Here is a 12,505-nt window from a genome sequence, read left to right as displayed (position 1 = left end):
AAGTGGGACTATAACTCACTTTCACAGATTTTTACTTCGTCGGGAAGTAAGACTTGGCCACTGGTTGATTCACGAACCTATAACAATATATACATATATATCAAAGTATGTTCAAAATATATTTACAACACTTTTAATATATTTTGATGTTTTAAGTTTATTAAGTCAGCTGTCCTCGTTAGTAACCTACAACTAGTTGTCCACAGTTAGATGTACAGAAATAAATAGATAAATATTATCTTGAATCAATCCACGACCCAGTGTATACGTATCTCAGTATTGATCACAACTCAAACTATATATATTTTGGAATCAACCTCAACCCTGTATAGCTAACTCCAACATTCACATATAGAGTGTCTATGGTTGTTCCGAAATATATATAGATGTGTCGACATGATAGGTCGAAACATTGTATACGTGTCTATGGTATCTCAAGATTACATAATATACAATACAAGTTGATTAAGTTATGGTTGGAATAGATTTGTTACCAATTTTCACGTAGCTAAAATGAGAAAAATTATCCAATCTTGTTTTACCCATAACTTCTTCATTTTAAATCCGTTTTGAGTGAATCAAATTGCTATGGTTTCATATTGAACTCTATTTTATGAATCTAAACAGAAAGGTATAGGTTTATAGTCGGAAAAATAAGTTACAAGTCGTTTTTGTAAAGGTAGTCATTTCAGTCGAAAGAACGACGTCTAGATGACCATTTTAGAAAACATACTTCCACTTTGAGTTTAATCATAATTTTTGGATATAGTTTCATGTTCATAATAAAAATCATTTTCTCAGAATAACAACTTTTAAATCAAAGTTTATCATAGTTTTTAATTAACTAACCCAAAACAGCCCGCGGTGTTACTACGACGGCGTAAATCCGGTTTTACGGTGTTTTTTGTGTTTCCAGGTTTTAAATCATTAAGTTAGCATATCATATAGATATAGAACATGTGTTTAGTTGATTTTAAAAGTCAAGTTAGAAGGATTAACTTTTGTTTGCGAACAAGTTTAGAATTAACTAAACTATGTTCTAGTGATTACAAGTTTAAACCTTCGAATAAGATAGCTTTATATGTATGAATCGAATGATGTTATGAACATCATTACTACCTTAATTTCCTTGGATAAACCTACTGGAAAAGAGAAAAATGGATCTAGCTTCAATGGATCCTTGGATGGCTCGAAGTTCTTGAAGCAGAATCATGACACGAAAACAAGTTCAAGTAAGATCATCACTTGAAATAAGATTGTTATAGTTATAGAAATTGAACCAAAGTTTGAATATGATTATTACCTTGTATTAGAATGATAACCTACTGTAAGAAACAAAGATTTCTTGAGGTTGGATGATCACCTTACAAGATTGGAAGTGAGCTAGCAAACTTGAAAGTATTCTTGATTTTATGAAACTAGAACTTTTGGAATTTATGAAGAACACTTAGAACTTGAAGATAGAACTTGAGAGAGATCAATTAGATGAAGAAAATTGAAGAATGAAAGTGTTTGTAGGTGTTTTTGGTCGTTGGTGTATGGATTAGATATAAAGGATATGTAATTTTGTTTTCATGTAAATAAGTCATGAATGATTACTCATATTTTTGTAATTTTATGAGATATTTCATGCTAGTTGCCAAATGATGGTTCCCACATGTATTAGGTGACTCACATGGGCTGCTAAGAGCTGATCATTGGAGTGTATATACCAATAGTACATACATCTAAAAGCTGTGTATTGTACGAGTACGAATACGGGTGCATACGAGTAGAATTGTTGATGAAACTGAACGAGGATGTAATTGTAAGCATTTTTGTTAAGTAGAAGTATTTTGATAAGTGTATTGAAGTCTTTCAAAAGTGTATAAATACATATTAAAACACTACAAGTATATACATTTTAACTGAGTCGTTAAGTCATCGTTAGTCGTTACATGTAAGTGTTGTTTTGAAACTTTTAGGTTAACGATCTTGTTAAATGTTGTTAACCCAATGTTTATAATATCAAATGAGATTTTAAATTATTATATTATCATGATATTATCATGTATGAATATCTCTTAATATGATATATATACATTAAATGTCTTTACAACGATAATCGTTACATATATGTCTCGTTTAAAAATCATTAAGTTAGTAGTCTTGTTTTTACATATGTAGTTCATTGTTAATATACTTAATGATATGTTTACTTATCATAGTATCATGTTAACTATATATATATATATCCATATATATGTCATCATATAGTTTTTACAAGTTTTAACGTTCGTGAATCACCGGTCAACTTGGGTGGTCAATTGTCTATATGAAACATATTTCAATTAATCAAGTATTAACAAGTTTGATTGCTTAACATGTTGGAAACATTTAATCATGTAAATATCAATCTCAATTAATATATATAAACATGGAAAAGTTCGGGTCACTACAGTACCTACCCGTTAAATAAATTTCGTCCCGAAATTTTAAGCTGTTGAAGGTGTTGACGAATCTTCTGGAAATAGATGCGGGTATTTCTTCTTCATCTGATCTTCACGCTCCCAGGTGAACTCGGGTCCTCTACGAGCATTCCATCGAACCTTAACAATTGGTATCTTGTTTTGCTTAAGTCTTTTAACCTCACGATCCATTATTTCGACGGGTTCTTCGTTGATTTGGATTTCATCTAACGGAATAGTGAGATCTTCTTTAGCAAAACATTTCTTTAAATTCGAGACGTGAAAAGTGTTATGTACAGCTGCGAGTTGTTGAGGTAACTCTAGTCGGTAAGCTACTGGTCCGATACGATCAATAATCTTGAATGGTCCAATATACCTTGGATTTAATTTCCCTCGTTTACCAAATCGAACAACGCCTTTCCAAGGTGCAACTTTAAGCATGACCATCTCTCCAATTTCAAATTCTATATCTTTTCTTTTAATGTCAGCGTAGCTCTTTTGTCGACTTTGGGCGGTTTTCAACCGTTGTTGAATTTGGATGATCTTCTCGGTAGTTTCTTGTATAATCTCTGGACCCGTAATCTGTCTATCCCCCACTTCACTCCAACAAATCGGAGACCTGCACTTTCTACCATAAAGTGCTTCAAACGGGGCCATCTCAATGCTTGAATGGTAGCTGTTGTTGTAGGAAAATTCTGCTAACGGTAGATGTCGATCCCAACTGTTTCCGAAATCAATAACACATGCTCGTAGCATGTCTTCAAGCGTTTGTATCGTCCTTTCGCTCTGCCCATCAGTTTGTGGATGATAGGCAGTACTCATGTCTAGACGAGTTCCTAATGCTTGCTGTAATGTCTGCCAGAATCTTGAAATAAATCTGCCATCCCTATCAGAGATAATAGAGATTGGTATTCCATGTCTGGAGACGACTTCCTTCAAATACAGTCGTGCTAACTTCTCCATCTTGTCATCTTCTCTTATTGGTAGGAAGTGTGCTGATTTGGTGAGACGATCAACTATTACCCAAATAGTATCAAAACCACTTGCAGTCCTTGGCAATTTAGTGATGAAATCCATGGTAATGTTTTCCCATTTCCATTCCGGGATTTCGGGTTGTTGAAGTAGACCTGATGGTTTCTGATGCTCAGCTTTGACCTTAGAACACGTCAAACATTCTCCTACGTATTTAGCAACATCGGCTTTCATACCCGGCCACCAAAAATGTTTCTTGAGATCCTTGTACATCTTCCCCGTTCCAGGATGTATTGAGTATCTGGTTTTATGAGCTTCTCTAAGTACCATTTCTCTCATATCTCCAAATTTTGGTACCCAAATCCTTTCAGCCCTATACCGGGTTCCGTCTTCCCGAATATTAAGATGCTTCTCCGATCCTTTGGGTATTTCATCCTTTAAATTTCCCTCTTTTAAAACTCCTTGTTGCGCCTCCTTTATTTGAGTAGTAATGTTATTATGAATCATTATATTCATAGATTTTACTCGAATGGGTTCTCTATCCTTCCTGCTCAAGGCATCGGCTACCACATTTGCCTTCCCCGGGTGGTAACGAATCTCAAAATCGTAATCATTCAATAATTCAATCCACCTACGCTGCCTCATATTCAGTTGTTTCTGATTAAATATGTGTTGAAGACTTTTGTGGTCGGTATATATAATACTTTTGACCCCATATAAGTAGTGCCTCCAAGTCTTTAATGCAAAAACAACCGCGCCTAATTCCAAATCATGCGTCGTATAATTTTGTTCGTGAATCTTCAATTGTCTAGACGCATAAGCAATCACCTTCGTTCGTTGCATTAATACACAACCGAGACCTTGCTTTGATGCGTCACAATAAATCACAAAATCATCATTCCCTTCAGGCAATGACAATATAGGTGCCGTAGTTAGCTTTTTCTTCAATAACTGAAACGCTTTCTCTTGTTCATCATTCCATTCAAATTTCTTCCCTTTATGCGTTAATGCAGTCAAGGGTTTTGCTATTCTGGAAAAGTCTTGGATGAACCTTCTGTAGTAACCAGCTAGTCCTAAAAACTGGCGTATGTGTTTCGGAGTTTTCGGGGTTTCCCACTTTTCAACAGTTTCTATCTTTGCCGGATCCACCTTAATACCTTCTTTGTTCACTATGTGACCGAGGAATTGAACTTCTTCCAACCAAAATGCACACTTTGAAAACTTAGCGTACAATTCTTCCTTCCTCAATACTTCTAACACCTTTCTCAAATGTTCACCGTGTTCTTGGTCATTCTTTGAGTAAATAAGTATGTCATCAATGAAAACAATGACAAACTTGTCAAGGTATGGTCCACACACTCGGTTCATAAGGTCCATGAACACAGCTGGTGCATTAGTTAAACCAAACGGCATGACCATAAACTCGTAATGACCGTAACGTGTTCTGAAAGCAGTCTTTGGAATATCATCTTCTTTCACCCGCATTTGATGATACCCGGAACGTAAGTCAATCTTTGAATAAACAGACGAGCCTTGTAGTTGATCAAATAAGTCGTCGATTCTCGGTAGTGGGTAGCGGTTCTTGATGGTAAGTTTGTTCAACTCTCGGTAGTCGATACACAACCTGAATGTACCATCTTTCTTCTTGACAAACAAAACAGGAGCTCCCCACGGTGATGTGCTTGGTCGAATGAAACCACGCTCTAAAAGTTCTTGTAATTGGCTTTGTAGTTCTTTCATCTCGCTGGGTGCGAGTCTGTAAGGAGCACGAGCTATCGGTGCAGCTCCTGGTACAAGATCTATTTGAAATTCAACGGATCGATGTGGGGGTAATCCCGGTAATTCTTTCGGAAATACATCGGGAAATTCTTTTGCAATGGGAACATCATTGATGCTCTTTTCTTCAGTTTGTACTTTCTCGACGTGTGCTAGAAAAGCATAGCAACCTTTTCTTATTAGTTTTTGTGCCTTCAAATTACTAATAAGATGTAGCTTCGTGTTGCCCTTTTCTCCGTACACCATTAAGGGTTTTCCTTTTTCTCGTATAATGCGAATTGCATTTTTGTAACAAACGATCTCCGCTTTCACTTCTTTCAACCAGTCCATACCGATTATCACATCAAAACTCCCTAACTCTACTGGTATCAAATCAATCTTAAATGTTTCGCTAACCAGTTTAATTTCTCGATTCCGACATATATTATCTGCTGAAATTAATTTACCATTTGCTAATTCGAGTAAAAATTTACTATCCAAAGGCGTCAATGGACAACTTAATTTAGCACAAAAATCTCTACTCATATAGCTTCTATCCGCACCCGAATCAAATAAAACGTAAGCAGATTTATTGTCAATAAGAAACGTACCCGTAACAAGCTCCGGGTCTTCCTGTGCCTCTACCGCATTAATATTGAAAACTCTTCCACGGCCTTGTCCATTCGTGTTCTCCTGGTTCGGGCAATTTCTAATAATGTGGCCTGGTTTTCCACATTTATAACAAACTACATTGGCATAACTTGCTCCGACACTACTTGCTCCGCCATTACTCGTTCCGACACCATTTGTTCCTTTCGTTCTATTAACCCCTGGTCCGTAGACCTCACACTTCGCCGCGCTATGACCATTTCTTTTACACTTGTTGCAAAATTTGGTGCAGAACCCCGAGTGATTCTTTTCACACCTTTGGCATAGTTGCTTCTGATTGTTGTTGTTGTTGCGGTTATTATTGTTGTTGGGATGATTATTGTAGTTGCTGTTGTTGTTGTTGTTGTTGTTGGGCCGTTTGTTGTAGTTGCGATTGATGTTGCGATTGTTGGGATAATTGTTGCGATTATTGTTGTAATTGCTGTTGTTGTTGTATTGGTGATTCTTATCACCGTTTTCCTCCCACTTTCTTTTGACTTGCTTCACATTGGCCTCTTCAGCAGTCTGTTCTTTAATTCTTTCTTCAATCTGGTTCACTAGTTTGTGAGCCATTCTACATGCCTGTTGTATGGAGGCGGGCTCGTGTGAACTTATATCTTCTTGGATTCTTTCCGGTAATCCTTTCACAAACGCGTCGATCTTCTCTTCCTCATCTTCGAATGCTCCCGGACACAATAGGCACAATTCTGTGAATCGTCTTTCGTACGTGGTAATATCAAATCCTTGGGTTCGTAACCCTCTAAGTTCTGTCTTGAGCTTATTGACCTCGGTTCTGGGACGGTACTTCTCGTTCATCAAGTGCTTGAATGCTGACCACGGTAGTGCGTACGCATCATCTTGTCCCACTTGCTCTAGATAGGTATTCCACCATGTTAACGCAGAACCTGTGAAGGTATGCGTAGCGTACTTCACTTTGTCCTCTTCAGTACACTTACTTATGGCAAACACCGATTCAACCTTCTCGGTCCACCGTTTCAATCCGATCGGTCCTTCGGTTCCATCAAATTCCAAAGGTTTGCAGGCAGTGAATTCTTTGTAGGTGCATCCTACACGATTTCCTGTACTGCTAGATCCAAGGTTATTGTTGGTATGTAGCGCAGCCTGTACTGCGGCTATGTTTGAAGCTAGAAAAGTACGGAATTTCTCTTCATTCATATTCACGGTGTGTCGAGTAGTCGGTGCCATTTCCTTCAAAATAGTTAAATGGAACAAGTTAATCATACAGAATATTAAGAGTAGTTAATAGTATTTCGTAGCATAATATGAACTCATTTATAAAAGCTTTTTCTTCATATTAGCGTTTTATAAGTTTAAATTCGGGTAGTACCTACCCGTTAAGTTCATACTTAGTAGCTAATATACAATTCAACTACTACAATTCTATATGAAAAACTGATTATAATAATATTTCGCGTTCAAACTGTTATACAATATTTTACAAACTTACAATACCGCTTATTTTACATAAAGCATGAAATATAGCACACAATAACTTTGATACAAGATTGTTGTGAAGACAATTCTAGCTAGTACACAAGTCGTTCAGCAAAGGCAATAAAGACACGTAATTCATACGTCCAGAAACAAGTCATGCATTCTGGTTTTACTAGGACTACTTCCCATCCTTGGTCTTGTGCAACATAACCGTTATGGCCGTTGATAAGACAGCGTGTTGTAACGTCATCAAAGGGACGAGGGTTACGTAATGTCCAACAGTCCCGTAATAATCTAAAAACCTCATTTCTTACCCCAATTACCGACTCCGTCACTTGTGGAAACGTTTTGTTTAATAGTTGTAGCCCGATGTTCTTGTTCTCACTTTGGTGAGAAGCGAACATTACTAATCCGTAAGCATAACATGCTTCTTTATGTTGCATGTTAGCCGCCTTTTCTAAATCACGAAGTCCAATATTCGGATATATTGAGTCAAAATAATTTCTTAACCCGTTGCGTAAAATAGCATTTGGGTTCCCCGCAATATATGCGTCAAAGTAAACACATCGTAACTTATGGGTTTCCCAATGTGATATCCCCCATCTTTCAAACGAAAGTCTCTTATAAACTAAGACATTCTTGGAACGTTCTTCGAATGTCTTACAAACTGATCTCGCCTTAAATAGTTGTGCCGAAGAATTCTGGCCGACTCTAGACAAGATTTCATCAATCATGTCTCCGGGTAGGTCTCTTAAAATATTGGGTTGTCTATCCATTTTGTGTTTTTAAACTGTAAAATAGACAAGAGTTAGATTCATAAAAAAAATACTTATTAATACAAGCAATTTTTACATATATCATAAAGCATAAGAACACTATATTCCATATATTACACCACACGAATACAACTATCTTATTCCGACTCGCTCGTTTCTTCTTCTTCGGTTTTGGTTCGTTTTGCCAAGTTTCTAGGGATATATGATGTTCCCCTAATACGAGCCGTCGTTGTCCACATTGGTTTAGAAAAACCTGGTGGTTTAGAGGTTCCCGGGTCATTGTTACAACTTAAGGACTTCGGGGGTTGACGATACATATAAAGTTCATCGGGGTTGGAATTAGATTTCTCTATTTTTATGCCCTTTCCCTTATTATTTTCTTTTGCCTTTTTAAATTCAGTTGGGGTAATTTCTATAACATCATCGGAATTCTCGTCGGAATCCGATTCATCGGAGAATTGGTAATCCTCCCAATATTTTGCTTCCTTGGCGGAAACACCATTGACCATAATTAACTTTGGTCGGTTGGTTGAGGATTTTCTTTTACTTAACCGTTTTATTATTTCCCCCACCGGTTCTATTTCTTCATCCGGTTCCGATTCTTCTTCCGGTTCCGATTCTTCTTCCGGTTCCGACTCTTCTTCCGGTTCCTCTTCGGGAACTTGTGAATCAGTCCACAAATCATTCCAATTTACATTTGACTCTTCATTATTATTAGGTGAGTCAATGGGACTTGTTCTAGAGGTAGACATCTATCACATAATATCAAACGCGTTAAGAGATTAATATATCACATAATATTCACATGTTAAAAATATATAGTTTCCAACAAAATTTGTTAAGCAATCATTTTTCAAGTAAACACGGTCGAAGTCCAGACTTACTAATGCATCCTAACAAACTCGATAAGACACACTAATGCAAAATTCTGGTTCTCTAAGACCAACGCTCTGATACCAACTGAAATGTCCCGTTCTTATTGATTAAAAACGTTCCATATTAATTGATTTCGTTGCGAGGTTTTGACCTCTATATGAGACGTTTTTCAAAGACTGCATTCATTTTAAAACAAACCATAACCTTTATTTCATCAATAAAGGTTTAAAAAGCTTTACGTAGATTATCAAATAATGATAATCTAAAATATCATGTCTACACACGACCATTACATAATGGTTTACAATACAAATATGTTACAACAAAATAAGTTTCTTGAATGCAGTTTTTACACAATATCATACAAGCATGGACTCCAAATCTCGTCCTTATTTAAGTATGCGACAGCGGAAGCTCTTAATAATCACCTGAGAATAAACATGCTTAAAACGTCAACAAAAATGTTGGTGAGTTATAGGTTTAGCCTATATATATCAAATCATAATAATAGACCACAAGATTTCATATTTCAATACACATCCCATACATAGAGATAAAAATCATTCATATGGTGAACACCTGGTAACCGACAATAACAAGATGCATATATAAGAATATCCCCATCATTCCGGGACACCCTTCGGATATGATATAAATTTCGAAGTACTAAAGCATCCGGTAATTTGGATGGGGTTTGTTAGGCCCAATAGATCTATCTTTAGGATTCGCGTCAATTAGGGTGTCTGTTCCCTAATTTTTAGATTACCAGACTTAATAAAAAGGGGCATATTCGATTTCGATAATTCAACCATAGAATGTAGTTTCACGTACTTGTGTCTATTTTGTAAATCATTTATAAAACCTGCATGTATTCTCATCCCAAAAATATTAGATTTTAAAAGTGGGACTATAACTCACTTTCACAGATTTTTACTTCGTCGGGAAGTAAGACTTGGCCACTGGTTGATTCACGAACCTATAACAATATATACATATATATCAAAGTATGTTCAAAATATATTTACAACACTTTTAATATATTTTGATGTTTTAAGTTTATTAAGTCAGCTGTCCTCGTTAGTAACCTACAACTAGTTGTCCACAGTTAGATGTACAGAAATAAATCGATAAATATTATCTTGAATCAATCCACGACCCAGTGTATACGTATCTCAGTATTGATCACAACTCAAACTATATATATTTTGGAATCAACCTCAACCCTGTATAGCTAACTCCAACATTCACATATAGAGTGTCTATGGTTGTTCCGAAATATATATAGATGTGTCGACATGATAGGTCGAAACATTGTATACGTGTCTATGGTATCTCAAGATTACATAATATACAATACAAGTTGATTAAGTTATGGTTGGAATAGATTTGTTACCAATTTTCACGTAGCTAAAATGAGAAAAATTATCCAATCTTGTTTTACCCATAACTTCTTCATTTTAAATCCGTTTTGAGTGAATCAAATTGCTATGGTTTCATATTGAACTCTATTTTATGAATCTAAACAGAAAGGTATAGGTTTATAGTCGGAAAAATAAGTTACAAGTCGTTTTTGTAAAGGTAGTCATTTCAGTCGAAAGAACGACGTCTAGATGACCATTTTAGAAAACATACTTCCACTTTGAGTTTAATCATAATTTTTGGATATAGTTTCATGTTCATAATAAAAATCTTTTTCTCAGAATAACAACTTTTAAATCAAAGTTTATCATAGTTTTTAATTAACTAACCCAAAACAGCCCGCGGTGTTACTACGACGGCGTAAATCCGGTTTTACGGTGTTTTTTGTGTTTCCAGGTTTTAAATCATTAAGTTAGCATATCATATAGATATAGAACATGTGTTTAGTTGATTTTAAAAGTCAAGTTAGAAGGATTAACTTTTGTTTGCGAACAAGTTTAGAATTAACTAAACTATGTTCTAGTGATTACAAGTTTAAACCTTCGAATAAGATAGCTTTATATGTATGAATCGAATGATGTTATGAACATCATTACTACCTTAATTTCCTTGGATAAACCTACTGGAAAAGAGAAAAATGGATCTAGCTTCAATGGATCCTTGGATGGCTCGAAGTTCTTGAAGCAGAATCATGACACGAAAACAAGTTCAAGTAAGATCATCACTTGAAATAAGATTGTTATAGTTATAGAAATTGAACCAAAGTTTGAATATGATTATTACCTTGTATTAGAATGATAACCTACTGTAAGAAACAAAGATTTCTTGAGGTTGGATGATCACCTTACAAGATTGGAAGTGAGCTAGCAAACTTGAAAGTATTCTTGATTTTATGAAACTAGAACTTTTGGAATTTATGAAGAACACTTAGAACTTGAAGATAGAACTTGAGAGAGATCAATTAGATGAAGAAAATTGAAGAATGAAAGTGTTTGTAGGTGTTTTTGGTCGTTGGTGTATGGATTAGATATAAAGGATATGTAATTTTGTTTTCATGTAAATAAGTCATGAATGATTACTCATATTTTTGTAATTTTATGAGATATTTCATGCTAGTTGCCAAATGATGGTTCCCACATGTATTAGGTGACTCACATGGGCTGCTAAGAGCTGATCATTGGAGTGTATATACCAATAGTACATACATCTAAAAGCTGTGTATTGTACGAGTACGAATACGGGTGCATACGAGTAGAATTGTTGATGAAACTGAACGAGGATGTAATTGTAAGCATTTTTGTTAAGTAGAAGTATTTTGATAAGTGTATTGAAGTCTTTCAAAAGTGTATAAATACATATTAAAACACTACAAGTATATACATTTTAACTGAGTCGTTAAGTCATCGTTAGTCGTTACATGTAAGTGTTGTTTTGAAACTTTTAGGTTAACGATCTTGTTAAATGTTGTTAACCCAATGTTTATAATATCAAATGAGATTTTAAATTATTATATTATCATGATATTATCATGTATGAATATCTCTTAATATGATATATATACATTAAATGTCTTTACAACGATAATCGTTACATATATGTCTCGTTTAAAAATCATTAAGTTAGTAGTCTTGTTTTTACATATGTAGTTCATTGTTAATATACTTAATGATATGTTTACTTATCATAGTATCATGTTAACTATATATATATATATCCATATATATGTCATCATATAGTTTTTACAAGTTTTAACGTTCGTGAATCACCGGTCAACTTGGGTGGTCAATTGTCTATATGAAACATATTTCAATTAATCAAGTATTAACAAGTTTGATTGCTTAACATGTTGGAAACATTTAATCATGTAAATATCAATCTCAATTAATATATATAAACATGGAAAAGTTCGGGTCACTACACAAATGCTATTTTACGCAACGGGTTAAGAAATTATTTTGACTCAATATATCCGAATATTGGACTTCGTGATTTAGAAAAAGCGGCTAACATGCAACATAAAGAAGCATGTTATGCTTACGGATTAGTAATGTTCGCTTCTCACCAAAGTGAGAACAAGAACATCGGGCTACAACTATTAAACAAAACATTTCCACAAGTGACGGAGTCGGTAATTGGGGTAAGAAATGAGGTTTTTAG

This window comes from Rutidosis leptorrhynchoides, chromosome 9, assembly GCF_046630445.1.
Source record: "Rutidosis leptorrhynchoides isolate AG116_Rl617_1_P2 chromosome 9, CSIRO_AGI_Rlap_v1, whole genome shotgun sequence".
NCBI classification, from domain to species: domain Eukaryota; kingdom Viridiplantae; phylum Streptophyta; class Magnoliopsida; order Asterales; family Asteraceae; genus Rutidosis; species Rutidosis leptorrhynchoides.
This window is presented reverse-complemented; position numbering follows the sequence as displayed.